Genomic DNA, 23,296 nt, shown 5'->3' on the forward strand with positions numbered 1-23,296 from the left:
AATTTAATCAAGAATTCGACATTATGTAAAGTTATTGTGAAGCTTTAGTATTGTTTGTTTGTTTGGATAAGATATATTTCCGGAGATAATGCATTAATCGATACATAACTTCAGGAAATTATTTAGAATAAACTTTCTAGAGCAAGAGGCGCTGCAGTGTCTGTCGAAATAGAAGGAAATAATCGGAAACGACGAGAGCGCCTCTAAAACCATTGCTTTAGAAAGTTTTACCTCTGGTTTTGCAATTATGTGATAAAATATTAACAGACATTCATGTTGGAACTTGAAATTATAGCATTTTGTTATTTTAATATAATTTGAAATTGTAATGTTGTACATGTTTATAGAAGAATCACTTGTATATTACTATTGCATGCCTATTTATTATATGTTGCGTATCTATTTATTATTATACATTGCGTGATTTTATCTTTGCTATCAATTATTTTAGAGAAATTAGAATTTTTTGCAATTACCTTTTCGGTGCTAAATACAGCAAGTGTATTTAAGCTTTCTGCACACATGCTTGCCCGAAGACTATTAATTTAAATTTGCTGAAAGAGTGGAATTTTTTCCATTCTTTCTCCAGTCACACCAGTTACTTCATTAAACCCTATAAATGACCCATTTATAGTTAAACTTTTCTGTTGAAAATTTTCATATCTAATAATGACTGACATTTGTTCCTTATGGGAAATATCAGGAGTACAAACCATTTTGATACTATAGTACATGGCTGCTTTCGAATCGTCATTTTAGTTCTTGATCATGTTGAGGCCCCCTCAATCCCGGGGCTATTGTCACATTTCGCATTTCTCTCGCTAGCTACCGTCATGAACGGTGGCGATATGGAGGATGCTGGGAGCAAGCGCTTTCGCGCCGATACCCACGATGGAATGATTATTGATCGTCAGGAAAATGATCCAAATATTCAGGATGCACCTGCCTGCCAGACATCTGCTCAGAGAAATTTCACAGAAATTGCCATTTTATGGAATCCAAATGGAAGTTGACAGTTTAAAGAAAGCATTGAAAAATTGGATTAAGAACCCAAACCTGCCCCAAGATCACCCTACTCTACTGGATATAGATGCCAAACGTGCCGACCCCATTTCAAGACTGGAGGAAACCCAAGGTAATCTTTCTCATTTTGTCTGTCAGGATGCTAAATGTAATTTAACTTCTAATCCCCCAACCTTCCTTAAAGCGCAAAAGAACGAAAAATTCCAATCCCCACTAAACGTAAAACAGCAAGAAATAACCCCTCTCAAAATTCTAACCCAGAAATTACTACTAGAAATAGATTCTCACCGATTGAAAATAAAAAGCAGCGCGAAACTGAAACCACGCCCACTGAAGTTCCAGCCATTATGCTTAGGAATGCTGATAAATTCCAAATGATATTAGCTGATATTCAAAAAGTCTGCGACCCCACAGATAATAAATTTAATAACGGTTTCATTAAAATCTTCCCGAATTTCATTGAGCAACATCAAAAAAGCAATTTTATGCATCATCTCAGGGCTACGATTACTACATCATAAAACCAAAACACAAACGCCCAGTCAAGGTAGTCATTAAAGGTCTACCTATCGATTATGAAGCAGCAGATATTTTTGCATAATGCATAAAAATGAACTTGGATTCCCAGTAATTAAAAATGTGGAACTCACACAAACAAGAACAAAGAGGGCGCTGCCGTTCTTTCTAGTTGAACTAGAACACAATGATGAAGCAAACAGTATTTACAACATAAATTGTATCAACTATCTTCGCGTTTCCATTGAGCCATATCGGGCTCGAAACATAACAAGGCAGTGTTTTAAATGTAACTATTTTCACCATAGTGCAGATTGCTGCAACATTAAGCCACGTTGTCTTAAATGCGGTGAAACTTATGAAACCAATGCATGTGTAATTAAGGAACGTATTGAAATACCAAAATGTATCAACTGTGGCAAAAGTGGGCATGTTGCCTCATACAGAGGATGTGAGGCGTTCCCTAAGGCGGTTAATGTACACTTTTAACCCTTAACTGGGGACGTGCGGTCTTTGAGACCGCTAGCGATGGACTTTCACTCACCCCTATTCTATTTTTAGCTCAGTTGAATGGATTGACTCTGTAGCTTCCTGTCTCATGACCATCAATACACCTGCTCTTTTTCAACCGATTGCAGCAGATGGTTTTTTTTTTTTTTTTAAATAATTCAGTTATTTCTTTTAGCGACGTCTCTCAGACCGCATCTCCCTGTTAGTGTCCCTGTTATAAACAAGGCTTAGCAGATGGCGCTGAAACTTGGGCCTCGGAATATCATTCAACCTACTGATCCGTGTTATGAAGCAGAGTTCCAGAGGCTTTTAAATGAAGCAGAAAGTTAGTTGAGTGATGATGATGATAACTGAACAGAAGATTTTTTTGATGAAAGTTCTCATTCGACTGATTGTGAATTATCCGAATTTGAAGAGGAAGATCAGAATTAAAGTGAAAATTCTTCATGTCAGAATTATTATTATGGAAAAAATCGTTTTAAATGGTCATCTGTTGAACCAAAACGAAATGTTAGAACTCCTGCTCATAATATCATTCGACTTCCAGGACTGCGCTCTTATGGAAAATTAGGACAAAAAAACAACTCCCAAAGCTATCGGGGAACTTCTCTTTACAGATGAAATGCTACATAATATTGTGAAATGGACAAATGTCAAAATTGAAAAGTCAAGACTCAGTTTTTCTGATCCAACAAAAAGCGAAATAGCAAATACGGACTTGGAAGAATTAAAGGCTCTCTTCGGATAACTTATATATACATCTATTTTCAAATCAAATCATGAAGATATTGAGTGTTTCTTTGCTACTGATGGAACTGGACGAGACATTTTTCGAACAGTTATGTCTATAAAGAGATTTAAATTTTTGTTGCTAAGTTTAAGATTTGATCCCCAAGATAGAGACATTCGCAAAAGGACTGATCCTGCTGCACTGATTTCTGACACACTTAATTCGTTTATTTTGAACTCCCAAAAAGCTTATACTGTAGGTGCTTGTGTTTGCATAGACGAAATGCTCATTGGTTTCAGAGGTAGATCACGTTATAAAATGTATATGCCGAAGAAGCCAGTTAAATATGGGCTTAAACTTATGTGTTTAACAGATGCTCGGAATAATTATGTATATAACGCTTATTTATATTGCTGCAAAGATTCGGATGGCATTGGTCTAGAAGAAAAATTTTAAAAATACAATAAACCAGCTCAGGCAGTTTTAAGATTGAGTAAACCTATCTTCAAATCCAATAGAAACATAACAGCTGACAATTGGTTTACTTCAGTTGAGCTTATTTCCGAGTTAAAAAAAATAATGGATTGACATATGTTGGCACGTGCAATAAAAATAAAAGAGATATCCCCAAAGATTTCCTACCAAGTAAATCACGGGAAGTGAATTCCTCAATATATGGATTCACAAAAGATATTACTATGATAACATATGTCCCTAAAAAAGAAAATCTGTAATTCTTATGTCATCCATGCATCATTCGAAAGAAATTGACCCAGAAACTGAATGACCTGAAATTATATCTTTTTATAATCGAACCAAAGGCGGAGTCGATTCATTAGATAAAAAGTGCTCCATTTATTCATGCAGCAGACGAACAAGGCGATGGCCTACGGCTATTTTTTACAGACTCTTGGATATGAGTACGGTAAATTCATATATTTTGTACCAAAGTTCTTCTGTAAATTCGGTTTTGAATAGATTGGAATTTTTTTAAACACTAGCAAGAGAATTAGTTATCCCGAAAATTAGGCGAAGAATGGGAAATCCAAGAATCAATCAGGAATTGCGCCTTACAATAAAGCGTATTTTAGGAAGTGATGCAGAGGTAAAGGAGCAATTGACCATCTTAGATGAAACTAAGCTGGCGATTAGAAAAACATGCAATTTATGTCCAGCAAAAAAATAGAGGAAAACTGCATTTTTATGCATATATTGCAAGAAACCTGTATGCTTAGAATGTACTCGCAAACTCTGCTATGAATGTTCTCAAGTTTCTGCATAGAAATGATCCCGGTTAAAAAAAGAAAGGTCAGTTTTACAAAATATCCATGTTTTTATTTTTCATCTAACCATCCAATTTCTCATTGTGTTTTTTCTTATACCTTTATATATAAATGTGATTAAAGAAGTAAAAAGTAATTATCTTTTTCTAGAATGAATATTGTTGTGATATGTATTCTGAGAAGAAAATGTATGTTCAAATATAATAAATTTTTCTAATGATAATGTATTTTGAAAAATTTCTAAAACATTTTTATATAGTAAGAAAAAGGTGTGCAGAATGTATTGGCTGATTTTCAATCTAATACTTTCATTAGAAAATTTAATTCGTGTAAAGAAAATGCGGTCTCGTAGACCGCACTTCCCCAGTTACGTCCTAAAATTTCACCTCCCCAGTTAAGGGTTAATGCCATATTCCGAAAGTTGGATTAATGTTTCCTAATGTGAAAAATCCAAACGAAAATCTTTCAAATTAAAGGGGGGGGGAACCCTTCAACAAATCATTATTTTGAATGCAGTTTCAATCTGTTATTGCAAAATGTTTTCTCTTTGATTCTATTTAACTGAAATATTGTAATTGCTATCACAAAATCATCGTTGTCTTATGAAATTACCTTCAATAGAATCAGATTAATATTATCGTGTAGCACAGCGCAATTTCAATCCGTAACCTTTGCTTTAATTATTCAATAATATATATCTTTTAAAGTACTAAACTTTGTTATATGTTCAAATGAACAAAATATTTCTGAAATGTATTTTCTTAGGTTATTTATTTATTTGGAATTGAAATTATAAGCTTTTTTTTTTCTTTTTCTTATAGGCATAACTACAATTTTTTGTTAGTATAATGAATCGACTTTTCCGAGGGGAAAAAATCTACTGTGTGAAAAAATGAAATGATTTTCTTACTGCGATATGCTAAAATTCTAAATCATTTCAGATTAAGAGCTGAAATAACATAAGATATCGTTTAATACTTGTTTTAAATTGTAGTTTTAGCAGGTATACTTTAATCAATAAGCTTTAATGTATTTAAGTTTTAACTGCAAAAATGATGAATTTTCTCTAATAACTTCTTACGTTATAAACTAAATGGCAAGTGTGCATAGCAACATGCATACTACATCATTATACCGCTTTATTAAATATAATAGAGAATTCTGAAGACACATTTCCTAATTTAAAACAACTGTGTTAATTTTATGAAATATTGGGATAACTCCTTTCATTAAGTATCAGTCGTATTTATCAAAACCAATAAAATTATTTTTTGTACTAGTATTTTAAAAATTAAATACAGTATCATTCTTCACATTTACTTTATAGATTTGTTTATTTTTTCTTAGCAATATTTTTCAAATTGTAACATACTCGGAATTTTTCACTTTTTTGTGAAAACTGAAATACAATTTTCGACTAAACTAACTGAATCTTCAAGTAAACTAAATCATTACTTTGTCTCGGAGGTCCGTGCTACACTCATTCATGATAATATTCAATTTTTCATCAAGATCATCTAAAATCAACTCCTCAGTATAGAAAAATTATGTACCTTGCGGAAAATTGCAATTAACATTGATAAAATCAAACTACCCTGCTCACAAAACGACATTCCAGCAAAATCCTCTCATATTCATCGAGAAAGAAGAAAATGAGTTAAAGAGGTTAAGTACTTCGAAATGCCTCTTTTTAACATCTCTTTTGTGTATAATCACGCAGTTGCAATGATAGTACCAACTTTACGCTTCCAAAGTGTAATCATCACACATACAATAATATTACAGAATAATCGCCATCTGTTGCTTACTTGTCCCGCTACTTCTCGAAGCTGGATACAGTAATCCAAACTCTTACTGGTTGTAGTAATGAAGAAAACTGTTTTGAAAAACTACTACCCAACGTTATAGAGGTTTATTGCAGTTCATTGGCCATCTGATGTATGGCTTTCAGATGTATTCGTAGAAACGTTTTGACTTACGATGAATGAAATTCCGTGGAGTGCAGAAAAATATGTGCAATGTGCAAAGCAGAAATTAATTTACAGTAGAATGACTAAAATGAAAATAAGAAATTATAATAGTTAAAATAAAACAAGAGCATGAAAAGATTTACTATAAAGTGATAAATTGAATGATAATTGTTAGTAAAAATTGCTACAAATTGATTTATAAAAGCTTTTGGATTCTTACGAAAACAAAACTTAAGCTAGGATTGAACCTAAGGGAAAAGGTTAGGACTGTGACCGAATTTAATGAAGAATTCGAAATCATGGAAGTTACTGTGAAGCTTTAGTATTGTTTGTTTATTTTCATAGGATATATTTCCGGTGGTAATGCATTAATCGCTACATTTCTTCAGGAAATTATTTAGAATTAACTTTCTAGACCGAGAAGGGCTGCAGTGCATGTCCTTATAAAATTACAAAATCTGCTTATTAAATTTGCCAGTTTGCTGGAATTCACAAATATTTCAATTATATTTGGGAATTTATTAAAAAAAATATTAAACTGTTTTTTTTTTCCTCTTAAATTATACCTCAAATATCATTTCCTTAAACTGCGTCTAATACAATGCAAATGCATGGGACCAACACCTCCTAAAGTACTTTAGGAAGTGTTTGGTTAAGTTCCAACGTCCAAAAATAGTGGCGTTGTTGTCGTTTATCTATATTTCAGAATTTCCGTAGGAATTTTTCTACAAACTGTGATTACGTCCCTATATAAACTAATTTTTAGCCGACTCTCCAATTAAGTTAGCCTACCTTGAGACATTAAATAGTGTTCTAACAGACACAGTAACCTTCAACTTCAAATTTTATAACTAGTCGAACGCTTATTATAGTAATTGTAAAATGTCCTTTAAGAAAAAACTCAAAATGCTTTAATACCAATTTTTTAAATAATTTCTTGAGGAAATTAGATATTCCTACCAAGAGAGAAATATTTTAATGCATGTTTACGAATGCTATTTTTAATCTGCTCTAGAAATATTTGGTTGTAGAAAGATGCACAGAAGACGCCCCTGTTAGGCACCCTCTACTTTTGACAGAACGCTGCTGAAGCAGAACTGTCTTCTCCTTTCAGATATCGCTCTTATAAAACAACGTTCATGATATATTCGACAACATAATGCCGGAATTGACGCAAGTACTGTTTTTTTTAATGATATGTTTAACGGAGCGCCTAGTTCCTAGGGTTGGGGCTTAATCTCCGGTAAATGACAGACTTTTCGAGAACCTTGCTTTCAATATGTGGCGTGATCTAGACCCGGAATAATAGTATTTGGATGGAGAGCCTGCGCGATTAGCCTATAATGTCCGCTCCTTAATAGTGCTGTTGAATGATAACTGTGCAAACATAGTATAACATAATAATGTAGTGCATAGAAATTTAAAAGTTTTAAAAGATTGTTAATTGGGAAAGAGAGAGAAAGAGAAAAAAAAAAAAGGGGGGGGGGGATAAAAAATAAATATCGTCTCTATCGAATGCTTTTTGGATGTCTAAAAAGACTGCTGCTGATTTTTCCTTGTTATTAAAAGCTTCTTCGATGAATTCGGCAACACGGTATAGTTGATGTGTTGTAGAAAGATTTTTCCGGAAGTGAAATTGTTCTGGTATGAGAATTTTATTTTCTTCAAGGAAAGTGTTTAGCCTTTTAAGCATTATATGTTCAGTTAATTTACTTATTGATGGTAGTAGGGAGATGGGTCTTTAATTTGTGGGGTTATATAGGCATAACAGTTGCTGTCTTCCATCTTTCGGGAAAATATCCAATAATTAAGATTTTATAAATTAATATTGTAATTTCGAATATGATATTGTCAGGGAGATTTTTGAGCATTTTATTGTTTATTCCATCATGTCCTGGGGATTTATTAGTTTTAAGTTTTTTAATTGCTAATTTAATTTCACTGGGGGTGAGAGGTGTTCTGATTTCTTTGAGTGTATTTTTATGGAATGGGGTCAATTCACGGTCACATGTCAGGTACCAAACAAACTGTTTCTGTTCAATTTTCAACCGTTCTGCGCATGTCGGAATGTCTGCCGATAACGTTGATGAAACCATTAGTAAATGTTACGCTAGCCGATCAATTATTAAAAACTTATGATTTTTTTTAAAGATAATATTTTGAATTATTTTCTCCAAATTTTCGTAGTTATATAATTTTATTTCTTATATTAAAATTTTAATTAGTATTTTCAACGGAATTATTGTTTTTGCATAATTAATTAACGTCGCTTTTTAATTCGTTTGGTGCTGCTTTATGACTATGGCAGTGTTTTTGAAAAATTACATATGTTCTTTTTTTACATATTATTTAAATATTATTGAATGTTGAATCTTATAAATATAGTTCTTTTTAAAAATAAATTATTACTCTTAGATAAGTTAATATTTTAAAGCTTACTAATAAAATTATTACATTTTTTTTTCTTATGTAAGGATTATTATTAATATTGAGACTTTGGTGTTTTCAGTTTGCTCAGAGGAAAGAACATGAAATTCAAATTAGTATATATTGAATAAATTATGTTTACAATTTCGATTACATCAATTATATATATAACAGTCAATAAGAAAATTCAATTTTCAGTAGTTAGTAAAGATTTCACTTATTAAATAAATCTTCAAGAAATTTATTCACTTCCACTTAAGTTTAGCATTATGGCAGTTGTTATTTTTGCAGCAGGAGTTTGTTTACTTACATTAATTAAATTTAGATAAGATTTTTTAGAAAATGCAATGTAATATTCATGTAAACATTTTAAAACCTCCTACGCATTTTCAAAATAATCAACATTTCATCAAATGTGAATAAAGTAAATTAGAAATGCTCTCACGATTTTGTTTGATTGTTTTTGTTTTCAAATCGCTTACCGATTTCTTTTTGTCGAAGAATTTTTCTAAAAAATTACTGAAACATTTACGATTAAATAAATGAACACACACTGAATGAATTCTTCAAAATCATCGAAGCATATCACCGACTTCGAAGGCTTGAAAAAATCTATACCAAAGCTACCAACCCTAGGCAGGATTGTTGAAAGGAAAAAAAAAAAAAAAAAAAAAAAAACATTTTATCATGACAGTCACTCTTGTGTTTCGTATTAAAGCATCCATCAGAACACCAGTATTTCCTCTTTTATCACATAATAAGAGGAAAGAAAATGACTCAAAAATTATAACTTCAAATGTAAACAATAAAATCCGCTTCATACTCGGCGGAGAACGTTAATGGCAGACTAATCGACGAAAGCAGTGCGGATGAAACTTAAATGCCATGCGTGGATAGCTCATGACATGTGACTTTTACGTCACATGAATTGACCCCATTTAAATTCTGCTACTGTTTCATTAACTATGTTACCAGTGTCTATGTCAATTGTGTCATTATTTTGAAATTGTTTTTCTAAACTAGTGGCTATGCATTCTGCTTTGTCTTCATCTGTGAGAGCAAGTGTGTCGGTGTCAGTTAGTGGGGGAATGTTTTTGAATTTCTTTTAAAGGGTTTCACTAGCTCCCATATAGTGTTGTCTTCTGCATTTGCATTAACTATTTTATCAATGAAAAGATTTTGTTCAATTGTTTTGTTTAGTTTTGTAATTTCTTAATGACCACCTAGAGAAAATTGGAAAATGGCTGATAAGATGGAAGATAAAGGTAAACACAGAGAAATGCCAGGCGGTAATGTTCACCAAAAAAAGAAATCTCCCACCACCCCCAAAACTATTTAGACGCCCCATTGAATGGGAAAATCAAACAAAATACTTAGGATTCTACTTAGACAAAACATTAACCTTCAAACCACATGTGGACAAAATTAAAGAAAAGTTCATTAAAGCCAAAGGAACACTAAAAGGCCAATGCCAATGATATGGGGAGTTTTAGAAGCTCCTAGGCTCGATGGCCTTTTATCTTCTATTCGGCTGAAATGATAGTTAAGTAACAAACAATATATATTGAGCGTAACGTTGAGGGTTTTATTATAAAATTTTTTTAAAGATACTTAATGAAATACGGGAAAAAAAAAAGTGCTAAAAATAATGATGAGGATCAATTTTATGATATGTACTTTGTTATATTTTCCATAACGTTTCTAATTTTTTGTATTAGAATGTGTGCATTGGACAATGGCAGGGAACTTTCATGCTGACGAGGTGTTGGGTTGGCGGGTCATTTAGTGGAGTAGCGTCCTCGGTCTTCTTCTATTCCTGTTACTTTTGGGGTCGTATACGGGGATTTATTTTATTGCAGAATTGCTATTGTTGTCTAATTTTTGGTAGTATTTGGTACTTAATTTTTTGAAATGTTCTTCTATTGTTGGTAGTTCAAGGTCTTTTAAAATATTTTTATTTCTAATGAACCAGGGCATGTTTGAGATTTGCCTGGCTGTTCTGTTTTGCAGTACCTCGAGCTTATTGGTGTGGGTTTTTGCAGCTGCCCCCCAAACTGGGGAAGCATAACTGATCAGTGGTCGCAATAGTGACTTGTAAAGCAGTAGCTTATTGCCCAGCGAGAGTTTGGATTTCCTGCCCAGAAGTGGGTATAGTGCTCCTTTGGCTTTAGTGAACTTTTCTTTAATTTTGTCCACATGTGGTTTGAAGGTTAATGTTTTGTCTAAGTAGACTCCTAAATATTTTGTTTGATTTTCTCATTCAATGGGGCGTCTGAATAGTTTTGGGGGTGGTGGGAGATTTCTTTTTTTGGTGAACATTACCGCCTGACATTTCTCTGTGTTTACTTTTATCTTCCATCTTATGAGCCATTTTCCAATTTGCTCTAGGTGGTCATTAAGTGCCCCCATGACTGCTGATCTATTAATATTGGTGCTAAGTATTGCGGTATCATCTGCAAATAAGCAGAGGCGTGTGTCGTCCGACTGGCAGATGTCATTGATGAATAAATTGAAGCATAATGGTCCTAATTTGGAGCCCTGGACGACCCCTGCTTCTGTAGTTCTATAGTCTGAGAGTTCTTGGCCAACTCTAACTCTGAATTTTCTGCCTCTGAGGTAAGATGATATAAGGGCGACTAGTTTGTCTGGGATTTTTAGTTTTAGTAGCTTGTAGATCAGGACGTCGATCCACACACGGTCAAATGCCTTTGCTATATCGAGGAACACCGCTGCTGTTTTTTCTGATTTATTTAAACCTTCCTTTATTAATTCTGTAACTCTTGTTAGTTGCTGTACTGTTGACAGCCCTTTCCTGAATCCGAACTGATATGGTATGAGTTTATCCTCCGCTGCTTCTTCCAGTCTGTTTAAGATAACTCCTTCGGCTACTTTACTTAATGAAGATAGTAGGCTAATAGGTCTATAATTTACTGGGATTTGGGGATCTTTTCCCGGCTTGTGGATTGGTACGATGATGGCTTGCTTCCAAATTTTTGGGAAGTATCCAAATTTGAGCATCCCATTTATGATTTCTGTTAACTTGAAAATGCTTTTGACTGGTAGGTTTTTAATCATATTGTTGTTTATTTCATCAAATCCTGGGCTTTTCCTTTTATTAAGTTTGCCTATAGCTAGTGCAATTTCCGCCGAGGAGCATGGTGTTATTTTCTTTTTGTACTTCTTAATCTTTTCAAATTTTTCCAATTTTTGTTTCACACGGTATTCTGTTGGGGGGTGGGATAGATAGTTAAGTAACAAACAAATGAATTCAGTTAAGTAGGATTAGCAGGAAATGAGGTAGGAGGTGCTTGATGAAGCTCAGGTTTCTATTGGCTGTCAGGATGCGATAGGAGGTGCAACAAAGATTGGGAAAACCTGCCGAGCGATTTATTAAGGATATGAAAAAATTAAAGTAGAATAAAATAAAATAGAAAACAAAAAGTGGGGGAGTTAAAGCAGAATATTACGGGATCTTTTAATACGTAAATTAGGAGTATATTTAGGAATATCAAGAACTGCTTTATTATCATGAAAATCAATATTCTTAAAAAAATTTGTGGCAAGTTTTTTAATAAATTTCTTAAGTGGTGGGTAGTCAAGAGCTTTGTAGATGTTAGTGTTAGGCATATACCAATGACAGTCACAGAATCTTCCGATAAGATTATTTTGTTGGATTTCAATAATTCTTAAGTTTGATTTGGCAGCATATCCCCAAACCGGACATGCGTAAGTAAGAACTGGACGCAGATAGGCAGTGTAAATAAGTATTTTGTTGTCCCTATTCATTTTAGAGTTTCGAGAAATTAAGGCATAAAATTTACGAGTTAGGTCTCGAAACTTCATTTTAACATAAATAAAGTGGGGTTTCCAAGTAAGTTTATTATCTAAAATAACACCTGAATATTTACATTCTTTAGACCACGGGATAATTTGATTTTTAATTTTAACTGGGCGGAAATCCTTGTAAACCTGATTTTTAGTGAACATAATTGCTTCAGTTTTACTCGGATTGATTTCTATTTTCCATTTAGTGAACCGGTCTTCAAGGGTTTTAAGATGTCTTGTGAGAGCTATTGAGATGAAATTTGGAATTTTATTTCTGGTTAGTATTGCAGTGTCATCGGCATACATGCAAAGCATACTATTAAATTGTTTTGGAATGTCATTAATGTAGAGTGAAAAAAGGATAATACCAATTTTAGAGCCTTGGGCAACAACCTGCTTTAATATGTTTTGTGTCTGAAAGATTATTATTGACGCGAACACAAAAGAATCTATTGTTTAAATAGGAGATAATAATTTTGATAATATAATGGGGGATATTATAAGTAATAAGCTTGTAAATAAGGCCATCTTGTCAAACTCTATCAAAGGCTTTCTCAATATCTAGGAAAACAGCGGCAGACTTTTGATTATTAGCGAATCCCTCTTCGATATATTCAACTACCCTGACAAGTTGATGAGTCGTCGAGAGGTTATTCCTAAACCCAAATTGTTCCGGGCAAAGAATGTTATTATCATCTAAGAATTTGTTAAGCCTATTTAAAATGATGTGCTCAGCAATGTTGCTAATGGAGGGAAGTAGCGAAATGGGTCTATAACTGGCCGGTTCTGTGGGATCTTTGCCCGGTTTGAGAATGTGTGCAACAACAGCTGTTTTCCATTTTGTAGGAAAGTAACCAATGGCCATAATTTTAAAATTGATGAGTTGAAGCATAGAAATTAAATTTGGGGGGAGATTACGAAGAACTTTGTTATTAATACCATCTAAGCCAGGGCTTTATTGATTTTAAGATTTTTAATGCAGTCAGAAATTTCAGTGGTAGATGGTGGAGTAGCATCATGAAAGTAATTAGGAGGAGAATTCTGAAAGTCTTTGACTGTGTTATTTACAAGCAGCTCTGTATCATCATGCTTAAGATTATTTAATTGAAACTGGGTCTCAAGGCTATTTGCCAAGCAGTTTGCTTTATCAATGTCAGAATTAACAGTACTAGCCGGACCTTTGAAGGCGGAAATTTTTTGCGTTTTCTTTTTAAAGGATGAGACAAAATTTCAGAAGGTGCCATCATATGTGTTAGCATTAACCAGTTTATTAATGAATTCATTTTGTTCAGTTTTTTCATTAAGAATTTGACAAACATGTCTGAGCTTAAAAAAAATTATTTACTGTGTGTTGGATAGAAATAGTATCATTGCATTACTCTTTCTATAATGGAGTAAAACTTAGTTTTTATTGAAAAATTTTCCTGATATGAAGAATTTTTGTTTTTAAAAATCTACATGATGATAAATTTGATAGCACTTTTGATAAATACTGAGAAGAAAATTCATTTCATATCAGTGATGAATAATAAATGACTAATTTAATATTATTAACATATTAGCTTAATAAATCTGTGACCAACTTTTAAAATTAGTAATGCAAAATAACATTGTTAACATGTAAAACATTTCTCAATGATGAATCAGAACGAAATTTTTCATGTATCTATTGCTTCTGTTTTTTAATTTTACTGTTTGCACTCCTATATCAAGTGTAATTTACCACAATCTGAAAAATACGTTATTTTCCTATTCTTGTTAAGTATTGGCTATTACAAAAGTCGTTTAATAGCAAAAACTCTTACATTATTTTTTTGGAATCATAACAAACCTATAACTATATTTTTTTAATGTACAAAACACTTCACACATGCATAATTATGTACCTCATTACTTTTCGGCATGCAAAAGGTTGATTCTGACAATATTCTGTGTATCAAAATTTTAATTTCACATTAAAAAACTAGCCATGTACTATTGATGTCTGATATTAATGTTTTATCATTATTATTATTTTTAAGTATTAGTCAGATGCTATTTGTGATGCATTCTTAATCATTTTGATCATATTTAAATTGCAGGATCCATTATTTTAATGAATGTTAGCATTAAAGTTATTTGAATATTAAATTTGTTTTCCTTATAAGAGTTAAGTACATGTCATTTTATTAATGCATCAAAATTTAGACCAAATAAAGAAAGATGTTGTACTTAGTAATAGTTTTTTTTTATTTATTTATTAGCTTGGCTTGAAAGTTTTGCCTTTCAAACTATATTAAACTTAATCATGTAAGAAATGCATTATAATTGTTCAAGGGCATAATAAAGTGTGGGTTTTTATTTATTTATTTACATCTTTGTTAGCATAACCCAGCACAATACTATGTACCTTGCTGCTAAGGAAAGATATTAAAATACACACTTTAAAAAGAAAAATTTGGAGGAAATATTTATTTTACAACTTCATTAATAACTAAATATCATTATTATTATTATCTGCATTTTTATCATTTTTGACAATCTGAAGAACACATTACTTTTCTTTCCTAAACAAAATTATTTAAAAATATATATATATATATATAATATGTACCTGCATTAAATAAAGTGGATGAACTTATGTGTTTTATAACAGAATTCTATATTCCTGAGGAACAATGTGTTACTTCTTCCAAAGTACTAGAGTGAGTCTTTAAAAAGTTGTATTGAACAAAAAGTAGTATTGAAATACTTTTTGGTTTCCACTGCATTTCACCTTTATAAAAGTCATAATTCTAAGATAAAATTCACATCTTCTTATTGAACATGAGTAGTAGCATTAGATATATAATAATCAGGATGATGCTGACTAAATATTTACTTTTCACAGAGTAGTTTTTTAATGTTCTTATTGATAGCAATAAAACATGCAATTACAACACCAGGCTTCCTGAACTGCTGTGCTGTTTAGAACAACTACAGTATGTCATCCTGATATATTTCCTACTCTTTATTATTATTTTTTATTATTTTCCTATTTGCTTTTTTTCTTTCATAGCCATTTATGCTTTCAACTCACCAAAACTACTTATAGATTTTAAAGTTGTTTTTCACATACATATTTATTCATGAATATGATGAGCAAATAAGCCCATCACTGAAGGAGACTTGTATTACATAATGTAAACAAAACTTACATATTTGTAAATGAATGATAATTTCATAATTCCTGACTTACTATTTAAATGTTTTATTTTGTATTATTGATGTGTGTGGCATTTCTCAGTAAATAGTCATACATAATTAGTGTGAATTCTTTGATTAATTTTGTGTAACATGTTTTGTGTTTTATGGCTTTTAAAAATATCTTTCAATAGTTTTATTATCAGAATACAGACTGGTATTTTTATTCCAGCATATTTTACTTCTTAATTATAAGCAGTATTTTTTAAGAGATTTGGTGAATGCCTTTCATGACTTACACCATTAAAAATTATTTAGCTCATCACACATTTAGACAAAGGATCCTTGCCTTCTCTGAAAAATAGATAAATATACACACAAGATATGTTCAAAAAATTTGACTTGGACAACTTTTTTATTTTTATTTTAAATAATATTTTATTGTCAGCCTGATTATATTGTTTTGTCACTAACCTATATTCACTAAGTCATATGAATATATTAGGAAAATTGGTGAAAAAATTAATTTCACTTCCCTCTGAAACTAATTTATATTTCAATGTATAAAGTATTCAGTATTCCTTTCTAGAAAGATATATGTTGAAATATTTATTCTGATATTTGAAGGATTTCTTATTTTCTTCTTCAGCATAACTCTACATCAGTACAGGTAACTTATTATCCGATTTTAAACAGGAGTATATAGTATAATGTAAATTCATACTGATGCTGAATGATATTTATATAAATGAAAATACCCCATTTATTTGCGCTGTTCCATGTCAGTACATAATGACAGATTGTATTTTTTCCCCTTGGAAATAAATTTTAAAGGAAAGAATTTTATTTAATTTTTGTAAAGAAATTAATTTTTGTTAATTATTTTAAAAACAATTTTGCAATACTAACAGATTAATATAAATAAATGTTATTAGAATCTGGCTCAATTTTTATTTCGTATGCATGTATATTTCATTATTTTATTTTTAATTAGTAACATAAATGTATGGGAAATTTTGTAGACTGTAAGTCATGCAATAATTTTATATGTATGAGTTTAATATAAGATGAACAGTGCTTTTCTGTAAAGTCTTAGAGAAAATACGGCCATGAAAAAGAAAAAGAAAAGAAAGAAAAGAAAGGCTACAAATCAGTTTATTTTAAATTCGAAGAATTAAAGAGGAATCTTGGATGTAGTGTTTACATATTATTGTCAGTTAACCATAACTATTGGAGAGAAACACTATGAAGCTTCACCAAAAAGAATATCAAAGCAAAAAAGAAAATGAAATAAGTACACAATTTTTAACATCTCAGAAAAGAATATTCCCTGTTATGAAATTAACCTGGAGTTAAACTAAAGAATGGCTGAGACAGCAGTTTAAGAAAAAGTTACAGCTCTTACATCCCAAGAAGTTTGGGTTTATACGTTATTAAAATTAAAGTGTTTTTCAATGTTAAATTTAAATGGATAGAAAATAATTCATTTTTAAACACACACACACACATACATTCAGACAATCATACATTTAGACACAATCTTTAACTTCCACCCTGCAGCCATTGCCTGTGGTAGGCATAAAAGAAACAAAGCTTTATGAAATGTTTGGTGCATTGAGATGCTTTATGTTTTAAAATAATTATTAAATTATAAAATAAATTTAAATTTGCTATTTAATACAACATAAGACCAAATGTCTTCATTAGAATTATAAACTTTTTCAGAAAATAGAAATATTTCTTCAGCATTTTGTTTATACGTTTTGGGTCTTTTTGTAACTAATTACAATAAATAAATGTAGAGATGAAAAGATAACGAAATTTGTTTCAGAGAAGATTGATTTCAGGTCTGAAAAGGTTAAAAGCAACTAAGAGAAGTTAATAATGAAAGAATGATGAATTAAATGCTAATGAAGTTTTTTTAAAAAATAAATTAAACAACAGAAGAAAAGTAACTTTTCTTAGCATCAAGAATTAAATTTTTTTAAAAAGAATGAACAATTGCAGTTATTTTGAGAGGTCTACATTACAAAACTTTTCTTTTCATCTTTGAAAATTGCATGGTTGGAGTTCTGTAGCTGTAAAATAAAATATTTTATATCTAAGTAATTTTTCTGCATTTTTTTTTTTTTTTTTCATCTCACAAGGAGGTGGGACTACTCATGTCTTTTTGCTTCAAAGGGCTTGAATATTCCTGGAGACTCATGTCTTCGTTTGTTATTTCCATTTCACATTGGGGGCATGAACTTCGTTACTGAGACCATTTTCTTCAAATGCTTGGAGCGTGTGTATATCTGCAGATTGTAATAAAAAAATTTCCCACAATCAGCACTGCTCTCAAATCAGGCATTGTTTTACAGTATTGTCATGAATTTTGTCCTTTTTAATGGATTCAGAATAATCAGAACTTCGGCTATCTTGATTAAATTTTGATACCAATAGAATTTTATCTTTCTATTGGGAATTACTAGAAATTCGTTTTAAGTGAATATTTCCAATTATTTTGTTCCGATGAAGAAACAAACTGAACACGAAAGCCCGTTAGTAAACTAAAAGAGACCCTGGGGCATTCCAAAAAACCCCAGTACATTTCATTGAAAAAAAAAAGAATGAATGGAAGCTAATAATTTAGTTTTCCTTGAGTTGTAAAATTAAAAAAAAAAAAAAAAAAAAACACACACACACACAGGAATATCTTTATTTTAGCAGTTCTGCTACTGCTGAAAATAAATTCTGGTAAAACAATTTTTTTAAATGTGCTTGTATTTTTAAAGAATTAATTTTTTCTCATGATAATCCTTTATTTTGCTGCGCTTTGAAATAAATATATTATTTTCACTTTAAATGCCTTCATTTTAAAATACTAGTGAATACCAATTTATATGAAATCAATTTTAAAATTTAAGAACTAATCTAAATTTATTATTAATATAACATCCAATTCAAAGCATAAACAACTAATGCATAAATTTAAGTGCTATCTCTTACTGGCTGACAAATTTATAAAGACCAGAGAGACATTTATCACACCGTTTTCAAATACAGTAAATGATAAGGAAATTGCATTTTTGATAACTAAATTTGTTTTGAATATATTAATTGAATATTAAAGATTTCTATGGCGAGAAATATTCACTCAAAAAATTTTCTTGTGCTACAAATGAATAAAAATTCATCATCTGAAAAAGGCATGAATTTAAAAATATTTTTAAAAATTCTAAGTACATTTTAGTACAGTTTTCTTAAAACATAAAACACATTTAAATATACATGAAAATAATTTTACGTGAAATAAATGACTAGAATTCATCAAAATAAACTTCAGTTAAATTTTAATTAGCTATGCGACCTTAGGCAGCTGAATAGTTAAAAAACGCCACAGTTGAGCAATAATTTTGCTCATTCAGTAGAAACAAGTTTTTCCTTCAATAATTTAATTTCTTCAACTGAATGTCAGCAAATATTTGGAAAAAAATTACTGACTTCACATATAAAATTTCATTTTAAAATATCCTTCCAAATTTTGACAGCATGGAAAATGGTGCAGAAGAGGGTGCAGGGTTGCTCCTCTTGCCTCTTATCGATTTCTGAAGGCATCTTGAAGCTCATTCATTGGTCCCCATTTCTACCTCTACCTCTACCTCTACACTGTTTTACCCTTACTAGTTCAGGAAGAGAGCTGCGCTTTCCCTTCTCTCTGCATTCTACCGGCGAGTTATCTTCATCCACGACAGATGGCGGTGTAAGCACAATTTTGCCTCTAATCTTGTCACTGATTGATCTCTTCTCCAAGATGGCGATATTGCTGCTGTTTCCAATTCGGGACTCTTATTGTGACGTCTCGAACTAAAAGAAGAAAAAAATTTCAGAATTTTTTCCATTTTTACACTGCAATTTTCACTATTTCTCCGGAAAAGTTCCTCTATGTTTCTGAACATTTCTCCCTATTTTCCCCAGCATTTCTCCTATTTTTCTGTAAAAAGAAATTAATATAATTTAGAAAATGAATATAATTTAATTAGAATTTTTAATAACATATTCGATATATAAGAAAAAAATCGACTAGTAAGAGAAACGTAGGATCAGTTGTACAAAAGAAAACTTAATCTTCCTGATTGCCAAATAAATAAGTTTGTAAAAAATACAAATTCTATGAATTATAAAATATTAGGATGATATTAATAATTTATTAAGTACAATTTATCGAATATGAAAACCCTTTGGGTAATTATACTCGATTTGAAGGTTGTGATACATTTGAAGTATCAGAAAGTCATACATTTCTTTGGATTTATCTTTTAATATTTTTCAATACTAATTGCCTTAATTTATCTCCATATCATGCAGGCATACATACCATGAATAGTATGAAATAAATGAATTCTTGCAAAAATCTACAGGCACAGAACATTAAATGTGCTCTAAATGAAAACAAAAAATTAAATAACCGTGTACTCGAAGATTTAATCAGTATAATTAGGCCTTTTATGTTTTATTACATCCACCTAGTTATTAGAATATTTATGAGTACGGAACCTCTATTTCCATAATAGTGTGTGCACATTTGGACACAGTGGACAGTTTAGAATCATAATAGATAAATAAAAACAAATACATTTTCAAAAAGTTAATAAAATTTTTAAAAAACCATCCACCTCGAAAAAATCATTAACATGTTAAAAATATGTTGAAACGTGAAACTAAATTGTCGAGAAAAGAGGTGCCTCATAATGTGCATTGCCTCGATTCGAAAAGTACTAAAATCCACCACTGCAATGTGCACAACTAGGTAACACATCAAGCAAAGAGAAAAAGCAAAAAAAAAAAAAAAAAAAAACTGATTTGTTAATAACTACCTCTTTATTCACATAAAAGGTTTGCTTTATTTGTCTCGCTTTCTCATCCAACTCATTTTGGTTTCATTTTTGTTTTCATGTTGCCTTGAAAGATAGGTAGATAGGTAAAATTGTATCATAAAAAGAAATAACATTTTAAGTAAATTTTACAAAGCACAAGAAAATGAAAAAAAAAAAAAAACTTTATACCAAAACTGAAAAATACAAATTAGAATGGATGACAAAAATTGCAAAATAATAATGTCTTTGCTTTAATGACATATACAAAATATATAAACACATACTACCGACAAACATATACTAATTATACAAACACAAAGGGATCACACATATTAATTATTAATTTTTTTAAATAAATAAAAGCAACCTTTTAAAAAATTATCCTGTTTTCCTTGATTTGAAACAAACAACAGAATTGAATGGAAGGTACATAGAAATACAGGGTGAGCATAAATGATGCACCCGATTTTATAAAATCATATTTTTGAAACTACTGCACATATTATATTAAGAGAATGCACATGAATTTAAAGAGAAATATTCCAAGTTTTTTTTCAGTTATAAATGTTCGATGTGTGACTCTTTTGTTATAGGGTATACGTCCAATCTGTAATCCAGTTCGTTCCAAACATTTTGTAGCATCCCTCTGTCAATGGTTCTGAATGCTGAACAAACGCGTTCTTTAAGATTTTTTAAAATCGGATCTATCATTTGTGCTCATACTGTATAATATGCAAATATATATTTTTTTATGAAATTACAGAAACTATCTTTGTAAAGAGAGTAAAGGGAATCTTCTGTGTTTGAGTGGGGGGGGGGAATCAGATTGTTCATGATATTAAAAATAATAATAATAATATACAAAAAAATATTTAGTATTCCTAACATCAAAACAATTTTTTTTGCAAATAAAGAAAATTCAAAAATTAATTCAAAGACAGGAAAACTAGTCTGATTGTTCTCAGACCACTCTAAAGCCAAATTAACGCAAATCAAGATGAACTATATATTGTCACGAAGATTGGAAATAACAAGGCTGTTAGGTTGAACAAGTAATCAGATTTATTCAAGAAAAGTAACTCTCAAGCATACAGGACCGATAACTCGCCCACAACTGGTGACACTTGACTTTATATACACTCTCAGAATGTTTGAGAAACATCCAGATAGAACATTTAAAGAAAGATCTAGAATCAACTAGAAACTAGAGAAATAATAAATAACATTTTAAATTAAAATTCCAGTCTTTGGATAAAACTGACTTGGCTGGTATTCGAACCTGGGTCGTGAAGGTCTACAGTCTCGTGTCTTGCCAACCAAGCCACAGGAATTGATATCAGTAGTTCATTATGCGGCATTACTCCCCTCCAAAGAAAGACAGCGCCCCGCTGTCAATCAGGTTAAGGGCTTTTACTCTGGAACGTGTCATGGGACCCTTGTAAATTTCTTGATTTTCGGCATTTACGACATTTTCATTTGGACTGTCCTCAATTTCAATTTGCTTGTCGGGATCATAGTATGGTTTCATTCGCAGTACGTGGACAACGTCTCTTGGTCGTCTTCTTCGGGATTCAGGGTCAAAATCTTGCACCTCGTATGTTACGTCTGATAAACGGCGTAAAACCTGGTAAGGCCCAAAGTACCTCCTTAAGAGCTTCTCGGAGAGTCCAACTTTTCGGACTGGAGTATAAATCCATACGAGATCTCCAGGAGCATAAGATACCATTCGGTGTTTGGCGTTGTAACGTCGACGGTCTTTATCTTGGGCACTCAGGGTTCGCACTCGGGCTAACTGTCTTGATTCTTCAGCCCTGGCAACCATCTTAGCGACGTAATCATCATCTACATCATTGGGAGAGAATGGCAACATTGTATCTAACGTCGTTTCGGCGTCACGTCCATGAAGTAAAAAGAAAGGCGTAAAACCTGTCGTCTCCTGTTTAGCGGTATTATAAGCAAAGGACACAAACGGTAAAATTTCGTCCCAATTTTTCTGCTCTGTATCCACATACATGGACAGCATGTCGGCCAAAGTTTTATTAAAGCGTTCTGTCAGTCCATTTGTTTGAGGGTGATACGCCGTCGTGAAACGATGATCGATATTGCACAGGTCAACAAGGGTGGAAACAAGTCTTGCTCGGAAAACGGCTCCCCGATCCGAAATAATTACTCGTGGAGCTCCATGCTTTAGAATAATTTCTTCGAGCAAGAACTTTGCTACTTCTTCGACTTCGGCGGTCGGCAAGGCTTTTGTTATGGCATATCGTGTCAAATAATCTGTGCAGACTATGATCCATTTTTTTCCCCTACCAGATTTTGGAAATCTTCCGAGGAGATCAACCCCAATGCGATGGAAAGGTGCTATAGCTGGAGGGATGGAAACTAATCGTCCAGGTGGTCGTTGAGGAATAGGTTTTCGTCTTTGGCAATCCCGACAATGCATGACATATCGGACAACATTTCGGTACATCCCTGGCCACCAAAATCTTTTGCGGATTCGGTCGTAAGTTTTTGCGAAACCAAGGTGGCCTGCCGTAGGAGCGTCATGGAAGTGTCGAAGTATGTCGACTCGTAGATGTTTCGGAATGACTGGTAGCCACTTTTGTCCAGCTGGATCAAAATTCTTTCTGTATAGAACCCCGTCAATTAATTCAAATCCTTTCTTTTCTATGGATCGGCTGTTGTTGTCAATGTTAATTTTTACAAGGTCTGGATCTTTTTTCTGTTCTATTGCAAGGTTCATACTCGTGGTAACGGCTAGGGATTTGTCTGTTGTATGAGTCTCATCTTCCACTAGATTTCTCGAGAGAGTGTCGGCATCCCTATGCTTCTTACCGGTTTTATATTGAATGGAAAAATCATGTTCTTGAAGTCGAAGGGCCCATCTTGCAAGCCTTCCTGAAGGATCCTTTAAACTCATAAGCCAGCACAACGAATGATGGTCGGTTTTAACTGTAAAATGTTTTCCGAATATATATGGCCTAAATTTGTTGA

Source organism: Argiope bruennichi, chromosome X1 (genome assembly GCF_947563725.1).
Source record: "Argiope bruennichi chromosome X1, qqArgBrue1.1, whole genome shotgun sequence".
Lineage (NCBI taxonomy): Eukaryota > Metazoa > Arthropoda > Arachnida > Araneae > Araneidae > Argiope > Argiope bruennichi.